This window comes from Numenius arquata, chromosome 11 (assembly GCF_964106895.1).
Source record: "Numenius arquata chromosome 11, bNumArq3.hap1.1, whole genome shotgun sequence".
In the NCBI taxonomy this organism is placed as follows: domain Eukaryota; kingdom Metazoa; phylum Chordata; class Aves; order Charadriiformes; family Scolopacidae; genus Numenius; species Numenius arquata.
Window position 1 is genome coordinate 34,096,482 of NC_133586.1, and position 9,909 is coordinate 34,106,390.

Genomic DNA, 9,909 nt, shown 5'->3' on the forward strand with positions numbered 1-9,909 from the left:
GTCCCCCCAAGACTTGCAGCAGGTTACCTACACCACTTTTGCACCAGCCCTGCTATGAAACCCATGTTCTCCACTTAACAATCCCAGGCCAAGCTCACTGGGTGGTACAAACATGTTTTGGTGATTTAGGTGTTTTGTTTGATTTTGTGTGTGAATAGAACAGATGTACAAAGCACCTTCTCCTTCTGAGAGCAAAAATTTTTTAAAAAGCCATAGATGTTGGATGGAAATAGAATGTACAATAATTCCTTCCTAGACAACTTCACAGAAAACCAGCAGTTCAAAATAGAAATATTCTATTGTTGCTCTTCCAATATGGAAGTTGTGCATGAAAGTTACCAGCCCTACAGGGCGCATCTGAGAAAACCCCGTGCAAATGGTGAATATTCTGGTACCTGCCAGGCTCAGCCTCCCAAGATGTAGGCACAGGATAGAGACCATCAGCCCTCTCAGAACCCCACGGTCCAGCCATTGGGCATAAACCACTGCAATCCAGTGACACTGGGCTGGTGCAACAAGCTGGGAAGTTTGTTTGCATCCCAGCCTGGAGGAGGGGTGACAGCTCCTTCAAGAATGATTAGGGAATGGAAAGATATCAAGTGGTCCCCCCAGAATAGTAGCTATTCCACAGCACAGAGCATGGAGGTGCGGGCCTGGATAAAAGCAGAAGGGAACAGCAGCATATGGTGAATTGCCTGATGCCAAGTGGAATTTTTCCAGCCATGTTCGAGGAACTCAGGTCCAAGTGTTGCTTCGAAGGCCTCAGCTCAGCACCTATATATAACCATGCTGAATTTGCTGGCAGCCAGGGTGGGGTGGACAGTACCCAGCACCTCCCTGGCACATCACCCCTCTCCCAGAAAAGACTCTTTAAAGGGCTGAAAATGCATTCTGGTGCAAAGGCAAGAGACAGAAAGAAAAAAGGAAGGCAGGTGCAGTTTGATGCAGGTCAAATGTGATTTCCTTCTTACAGTGGATGTCACACCCATTGGCACCAAGAAAGTGCAAGGGAGCTAGGGGTGCCTCCTGGCAGCTGTCTCAGACATCCTCATGCTATTGCTTGGACAGTCTGAAATGTATTTTCTTTTCTTTTGCCTTGGAGCCCTTCCCCACCACCAGGCATGTCCAGACAGAGAGCACAGCACTGGCTGCTCACCTCCAGTTCTGGGCTGGAAGAGAACTGGCTCATCTAGCCAGCATCCCAGCGCCGGGACTCCTGGCCCTGAGTATCACAGCCCAACCCCAGCCCTACATGAAAATTTTTGTATTTCCCCCTGGCCTGACATCAAGCTTGAAGACGTATAGACAGCCACGCATTGGGATGTAAAGGGCTGGCTGGATTACTCAGGCTTTGAGCACCATCTCCTGTCCTGCTGGCTCAGCTCCATCTGGGTACCAGCGCAAACTGCCTGCAGCTGAGGAGCAACAAGCTGTGCTGCAGCAGATACTCTGGGGCTGCGGCTGCTGGCCTTGCTCCACAAACCTCCAGGCACAAACACGTCCTTCATGGGCTAGTATCATCATTTCCAGGTAAATAGCCCTCCGGATTTCTTAGCACCAAATTTTGAGCCTCTTAATACAGTGGTTATGTGGGGTGGGAAGGTGGATTTAACTCCGGAGTTTACAATATATTTAGAAGCAGTTCACTTCTCGCAGCTTTGGAGTTTTATCTTGTCTTTACTTTAAAGGAGGTCTGTGCTGTTTTCCTTTGAGGACTGTAATTATTCAGTCTCCCGGGAGCTCCAGCATTTATCGCATTAGTAACAGCTTCAGCATGGAGGCATTTTCCCGAAGCGAAATGCTACTTGACTGTAACAGGACACTCAGCTTTGACGGGGGTCAGATTTGACGTCAATGACACACGTTGGCTTCTATCCTGGGTGATATCGATGCACAAGAACCCTCCTGCCCTTGCTTTCCCCCTCGAACTCCAATCCCCAGGAAGGAGGAGAGACCTCCGTTCAGGACCACGTGCCAGCTGCCAGGACCCTGGATCATGATCAGTGTCCTCAGAGACATCCAGTCCACCAGCTGGTGACTATGTCCAAATTCACATCCCCTCCCTACTCCCAACCAGTAGCAGCAGTTGCCCTGGACCTGTCTCCAAGGGGCTGTAGGTACTAACAAAGTGTCCCAGGTGGCTCAACTTCTGTCAAACCCACACAGGGTCTGGAGGCTCTTCCTCCCCCAACAAAAGCCCAAGCAGACTCTGTCCACCTCAATGTGTGGCAGCAACCACAGAACTAGAACCACAGAGCTGCTGATCCCAGCCAAAATGGGAGAGACCACAGCTGGGGTGCAGCTGCCAGCCCTCTAAGAGAGAGCAAGTTCCACCTGCATCACATCAGCCTTCGTTTGGTGTGTTCCTTACATAAACATGTGTGTGCATGTGTGTGCAAGCCCAGCACAGCCACCACTCACACCAGCAAACATGATGCCATCCAAGGGGCCCTTCTCATTCCTCCTTGGGGCTGGGATGAGAGAGCAGCTGATGATGTTGGTGTTTGGAATTGGAAGGACACTTGGGAAGTGCTTGGGAATGTTGTCAGCTGGAGGAGAGTGGAGAAGCCAAACTGACAAGCTGCTAGACTGTGGGAGGCCATGGTGTCTCAGGTAGGACACATGCTTGGTGAGCTGCTGAGCTCCTGGCCCGCAGAGGCACTGGTGCTATGGCCAGCTTCTGGGAGCTCTGGTCCTGCAGAGCATGAGGGGCAGAGACCCAGAAAGCATCCCAGAAGCATCAACTGAAATGAAGATAACCCTGGGAACTTCCTCATTTTTTTCTTTTAGGCATCTCCAAAACACCCATGAATTGTTCTCCTCTGGCCAGGTCTCACTATATAGGACTTGCAGCAGGAGATTTTTATTTTCCATCAGCCAAGTGGGGAAAAGTGGTTAAAAGCCTGATTTGGGAGAAGGGCTGGAACCAAAGCAGAGCGTGGGCAGAGTGCTGTGATGCTCCTGCTTCCTACGGGTGTCAGGGTGCCCCTGGTCAGCGCTGCAGGTAGGCATGGCTGCAGCTGAATGGGCTTCTAAAGGGAAATGAAATGCTGGTGGAGCTGGCAGCTGGTAGACAGGGCCACACACACACTCCCTGGCCATATTTTACTCCTTTTTAGGAGGACGGCTACTAATCTGGGTTCCAGCACCGGGAAAAACACCGACCATGCACAGAAATTGGCTGCGTTGTTCTGCATGGGGCTCCTGGCCTTTATACCTAAAGCTTGCTCCTACTTCTGGGTTATCAGAGTCTCTGAAGCACCGGAGTCCCCAGGAAGTGTTTCCCTTTACCTTGTGTCACATCTCCAGTCAAGTGTAAAGCCGAATGACTCCTGCACACATGCACCCAGCGAACTCCAGCTTGGCACAAATCAAAGCATCGCAGCTCTTGCACCCTTTCTACCCTGAACCTAGAGCTGCTCTGCAGAAAAGCAGGGTTGCAGCCTCCTACCCCGCAGGTGACACCTGCTGTGACAGTAAAGGGACAGAAGTGACCCAGCAAGTCCTCCTCTTCCACCAGCACTGCCCGGATGGATGGGCTCACTGCAGAGCTGATAAGAGCAGAGAGGAGCCTGTGCTGCACAGGAAAAGACTGAATGTTAAAAACTGCAGAAAAAGAAATAGCACCAAAAAAGGTCTCACAGATTTTATCTGTTAAAAAATACATATTGGGAGCTCTCCAGGTCCAGACTGTCTGTAGCTTTGAGGATTTGCAGAGAATAGCAGCTCTGTTAGTGAAAAAGGCTTATTTACTCAATTGTATTGCCTGCCACTGGCAAGGAGAGGAAGAGGTTAACCCAGATGGATGGTTTTCTCCCTGAACTTTGTAGGATGTCACATATTGCCACTTGTGCCATTTTCAATTTATGCCTTTGCTAAGGATGGGTGGATTGCACAAGCACAGGGTGAAGATGAGAATCATTTCCACACTAATAGCAGCAAATTGTAGAATAAGGCTGGAATCAAAGGGAGAGGAGAAAAAGAGATCTGCAAGAAATAAATAACATCATAAAAAACAGAGCTGGAAGAGACTGCAGGAGGCCAGCTAGGCTTTTGCCCTGCTTCAAGGCAGGTTCAGTTTCTCCTGAAACAGTCCCAAGGGATGCTTGCTGCCCAGGCTCCCCAGCCACCCCCGCCGAGCCCGTCACAGCCTCCCCCCAGAGCACCAGCACCCAAACGAAGCCACTCCCTTGTGAGCACAGAAGCACAATTAAAAATGTTGGATACGAGGCTGACCCGAGATTGCTCCTCAGTTTGGGACAGGGAGGGGATAAAGGCATGAGGATGTCAAAGGGCCTCACCTGAAGTTCCTGATGGACTTTGCTGCCTCGCTCAAAGGGGAAAATGGGGTTTGCAGGGTGCCTTGCTCTTTTGTGCTCGTTAGCCTTCGTTTTGCTTCTCTCTGAGAAATGCTGAGAGTGATCTCCTCAGTCAAAGCATTCGGGACCTGCCAGCCCTGGGACAAAAAGGTGAATAACTTGTAACATCTCCTTTATTACTACTGAACATTTTAGTTCTTCCAGTGCATCTTTGACACTCTCATTCTCTCGCATAGAAAAAACTTGTCCCATGGTGCTTTTACAAGATCACAACTTATTAACACAATGAAATCACTTTGCTTCTGGTGATCTGTTTTCAAACCCCCTAGATTAGTAATAACGTTGTAATTGTGCCTACAGTTATAAATGGTCTTGTCCTCCTTTCCTATAAATATTTCTCCGCCTTGTACAATGAGTATGAAAAGCTGGCACAGAGCTGAAACACATTGATAGGACTGATGAGTGTTGGGAAACACACAGTCCCTGGAGAAGCCCACTCTAATCGTGGGGCTAACCACTTTGCAGTGCTACAAATGAAGCCAAACTTGTTGCTGTTTTTAATTAAGTAAACCAATTCACATAGCAAATGATTTAGAGGGGTAATAATTGTGTAATCAGGTCTAAAATGATAAAATATAAAGAGAAACGTATAGGGTGATGTTGTTCATTACTGGAAAAAATAGCAGTGCATCCTAGGGAGCCAAAGCAAGGAAAAACACAGAGCCCCCAAAATAGCATCTATGAACCAGGTTATATTTTTAGCCTCCTGCGAGTCAGAGAGGGGGACAGGAGCCAGAGCCAGACAGGATCTGCACTTGAGCAAGTCTGTGCTGCAGACACCCCCCCCCCCCCCAACAGCACAAGAGGAGGCCTTGAATAGCAGCAGATGTTATCCACGCACAGATGCTGAGCCAGCAAAAGCTCTCCTGTTGGTATACTGCTGTTTACCGTCCGGCTTTAAGGGCACAGCAAGCCAAGCCAGCTGGGTCAGCTGGATGGGACAGAGGACACCTGGTCTAAGACAGCGAAAAAAAGCAAGAAATACGATCCAGTGATTTTTTCACCCCCTCTTGATTTGGAAACACCACGTGATTCTTAATGGTCTGTATAATCACAAAGTCTTTTACTCAGAACGTGAAAGCTCTTACAAAAGAAGCAACGATCTTGGCTAAGGTTTGCAGAATCCCCGCGGTGCAGTAATAAATAAGATGTATGCAGGGACCTGGGAGCCTGGCATGTAACTGCGGAGTCTGGATGCCAAAGCACAGATATCTTGGTTGCCTTAGGCGGGCAGGCAGTGCCCATGGTTTTGGTCTATGGGCAACCCTATGAAAACAAAGGAGTAGCAGCGTTTCCCTGAAAGCCCAGACAGCTTCATCGCCACCGCAGAGAAAGATCTTTAAAAGTCCATCAGTTCTAACCAGAAGGTAGGACCTGCCCACACAAGTCTCCTGGCTGCTGCAGATTAAAACATATCTATTGATCGCCAGAGGCACAAAGCAATACGGGGACCGTTCTTGTTATCATTCTGCTTTAAAGGCAAAGAAAAGGTGTTGCAGATATGTAGCGCTGTGGAGCTGAGGCTAAGTGGTGTAAAATACATCCATGAAATCTAACAGCACTGCAAGGGAGGAACGGAGTTAGAAACTCAGCTGTGCTGTTGGCAGACGGGGGAATAAGTTTCAGTACCTTGGGCATCACACAAACCAAGACCTTTACAATTGTGCTGGGTTTCTGGGAGGGCTTGTTTGCTTCTGAAGCACTGCCAGCTCCGTAACTTCTCTCACTGTGCCCTCCGTACGCAGCATGGGTGGGGGGACCTCGTGCACACTCGTTTCTGGGTTCCAGAGACTGCTCAAGGCAGTTTGTCTGCAGAATAAGTATGGCCCTGAACAAATAGGTTTTTCCAAGCAGTTCACTTTGTGCAATGTATTAAGGATCAGACCTTTTACCTTTACTCACTAGTATCCATCTGTTTGGTGAATTCAGAGAGGGGAACCTGCTCAGTGATGGACAGTGAGTTACAAAGCCTACATCCTAACAGACACCTTAAGGTGTTCTCAAGGTCCAAAATGTGCCTTAAGACATCTGTTCTGTAAAAGTCCTTTGCTTACTTAAAATTTTAGTCTACAGCTTCATTTCTGGAGCTCTGGAAACACTGAATCAGAGCTGGACCACAAAACTAGGTGTACAGTGTACCCCAGACTCCAAGGCTGAACTTGAACACTCCCTGGTCATGTTTGCTCCAAAGGCAATCCTAAAAGTCAAACTCAGGTAAATCTTGACCAAAACGACCCGTGTTCTCCCAAGTCCCCAGTCACTTCCAGAGGGTTTCCAGAGCTCTGCCAGAGTCCACAACCTGCTTGTTTGTAGCTTTGCATCCTCTGACAACAGTTTCTCCTTATTCACCTACTCAGAGTTAAGCGTTTTCAGCCCAGGGATAGATGTTCCAGGTTGCTGATGACTAATGGAGTTTCACTCCCATTAAGCCACCACATTAATCTGCTGAGGGTCATCAGAGAGAGCAGGGACTAGTTACCTTCATAAGCTGTCTAAGTGTCTCCTAGAACGCATCCCACTCCCCGAGGCGTTCATACAGCCAAGTGCCTCCAAGAAAGCCTCCAGCGCGCAGGAAAACATTTGCCTCTGATAAGAAGTGGAGGCATGGATAAGCATGACGTAGTTAGTCAAAGAAGTGGTCTCCTGGAGTGGGACTGCTGTTGGCCTGAAGGACAGGCAAGGAAAGGGGCTGTCAGCAAAGACCAAGCTTCAAAAAGCCAGAAGCACCTTAGCTTGCCTTGCTTTTGTGTCATTGGGGCTGTCTCCCTGCGTGGGGCACCATGGGGAGCATGCCTGGGAGACCAGCCTTCCCAGAGGATGGGAATCGCTGATGTCTAATAAGACACAAGCTCCTACCAGCGACTTCACTGCTGGAGACTTTCCTGCATCTCATGCCCATGCCAGTCCTCCAAGACCTCAGAAAGGTTGTGCTGATGCTTCAAACTCTGCCTCACACATCATTTTTCGCAATATTTTTAGGAATTTCAGTCTCTTTCGCATCCGTGTCCCTCTGTTAAGTTTGGTGGAATTTAACCAACAGGTTCCAAGTTATTAGGGGGATGAGGAGAGACACTGAAAAACCATGTAAGCCTTGCTCCCTTAGGAAAACACAGAAAGGGCTTTTTTGTCTGGTGTTTATCCCCGCATCTGAAATTACTGGGTCAGCATTCAGCTGACAATGAGGAATAGCCCGAGGCCATGCTGAGTGTCACTCTAGCCCCTCAGAGTTGGGTCCTGAACCTCTCCTGGGTACCCAGAAAGGTGATGCCAGGCCCTTTCCATGCACTCGCCTGACCATTGAGATGTACCTGGCCACACGCTCTCTCCTCTTGGCCATAAAATAAAAGTCTGACTATCTCCACGTGCGTCCTTCCCGGAAAGGAGCGAACTGCTCTCAGAGGAGGTCATTCACACCAAAGCAGGACTAACTCCAGCACTAATCCTGGCAATGAAACAAGGAGTCCTTCCTGTGATGGATGGAAAAGCAGGAAGATCAATGTGGAACGAAAGAGCTTTCCAGTCCCCAGACCCTGGTGGCAAACATCCAGCCCTGGTACACTGGGTGGTTTGTTTAATGCCCGATGTGGAAAGAGAGAGAGTGAATAGCCACACAGTCAACCAGGAGCCTGGTCCCCTGGCTGCTCAGTGTGGGTATTTGGGGTATGAGAGCGAGAAACCCTGCCTGCCCGCTGCCCAGCAGGACCTTGTCCCACAGGAGGCAGGATCTGCTGTGATAGTTGGATAATCATTGTGGCACAAGAGGCTCTGTGCCAGCATCCATCACCAAGAGAGCAGCAGGAATAACCTCCCCTAATGAAAGGGCTCTGCTTAGACCCAGGGATTGGCTCTGGGTCACTCGCAAAGAGTCCCTCTCCTGTTTCACATTCAGGTGCCGTAATGAATTAACAAAGACAGTACATTAAATGTCACGCTGTTTTCCGTGGGTCCAGCCTGGAGTGCCCTCACCCTGCTGCTTACATTGACTGCAGCATCTGGCACGCAGCTCAAAACCCTGAAGGATAAAACACAGCCACAGTCAGGGTCTGTCTGTCCCATGCCCAGTGCTTGGTTAATATGTTTGGCCCCAACACCAACTTTCCAAGCTCCTGTGCCTGTGATGCTCTTGGCTTCTTGTCCAGTCCAAGAACACTGCATGGTCACCAAAAAGTAAGGAGATGGCAACCAATCAGGTATTGCAGCACCCTTCACACCCTGTGTCGTCTCTCACTGAATTACAGACTACCATCTTCCATGTTTTCTGGTAGGAAAGTTTCTGTCCCAGCTCTGCCCCTCTGCCTTTCACCTCTGCAGCACCTGATGAGGGCAGCTATCTCAGCAGCACTTGCTAACAAGATTTATTTGCCCCAGAGATATTTGTGTTGAAAGCACTTCACAAGCATTTCTCTGTTATTGTTGATGGAGCTAATGGACAAAAAAAAAAAAGGCAAGAGACAGCTTGGTGAGGGTCCATACTTGGCTATGAGAATTACACCAAGAAATCAGGCTTTCCTAGCTCTTAATCTGGATTTATTTTGATACTCCTGCTCACTGCTGTGAAAGTCAGAAAGACAGGAGAATACAATAGTTGATTGCACAGCTCTTAAAGCACCTCAGCACTGCCCTCATCTTAGCTCTTCCAGCTGGTGTGTAGCTCCAGCCCCAGGACGGAGGAATCCATCTGCTCACGGGCAATGTGCTCTGGCACAGACAGCCTGGCCACAGGCTAGGATGCTGCATTTGCCTCTTCTGCTTTGGAGCTGCCTGACTGCTTAGCATCTCACCAAGTGCAAGCTGCCATTTTTCAGCTGGTGAGTGCTGCAGTCCCTCAGTTACAACAGCTTTGGGCAAAGTGGCATGGGGCAATATAGGATACATGGAAAAAGGATACTAACCCCAGGGCTGGCTTACATATAGATGAGGGAGAGCATGGGGAAAGCCTTGCAGCATCCCTGCTGATTGTGTTGTCTGCCCAGGGGATAGTCTTCCCCGAAGGCAATAAAACATTTCATGAGCTAGAAAAATGAGGAAAGTTTATGAAGAGCTGTTTGCACTATATTCACAAGCACACAGAGGAAACAGAGAGATTTTTATTTCCCACCATGCTTAGATTATTATTATAAAGCTCCCTGAGATGCCTGACATGGGGGGATACAGCAGCAGGAAGGCTGGTTGGAGAGCGTCATTACTGGGCAAGCAGCGTCTTGTGAGGTCTGTGATAAACAGCTCAGCAAGCTATTGGGAGCAATTCCCTGTGGAACAGACTGGGCAAAAGGACACATTTTTCTGTCTACCAAAGCTTGTGGAAGATTGTTCAGCCTTTGTCACTCAGCATTTGCATTTACCACAGCTGCACATTCGAGCTTGGAGTGGCACCACACCATAACTCACTTCCTCCCTCACTTGGGAGGTAGCTTCTCTTCTGAGGGGAAAAAGCTGTTTTCCCCTTCACCCTCTGAAAAAGCTATTTTCCTCATTCACAGACTGCTCTGACAAAGTGAAATCATCAGCCCTTTTCTCCGTGGCAGAAGGG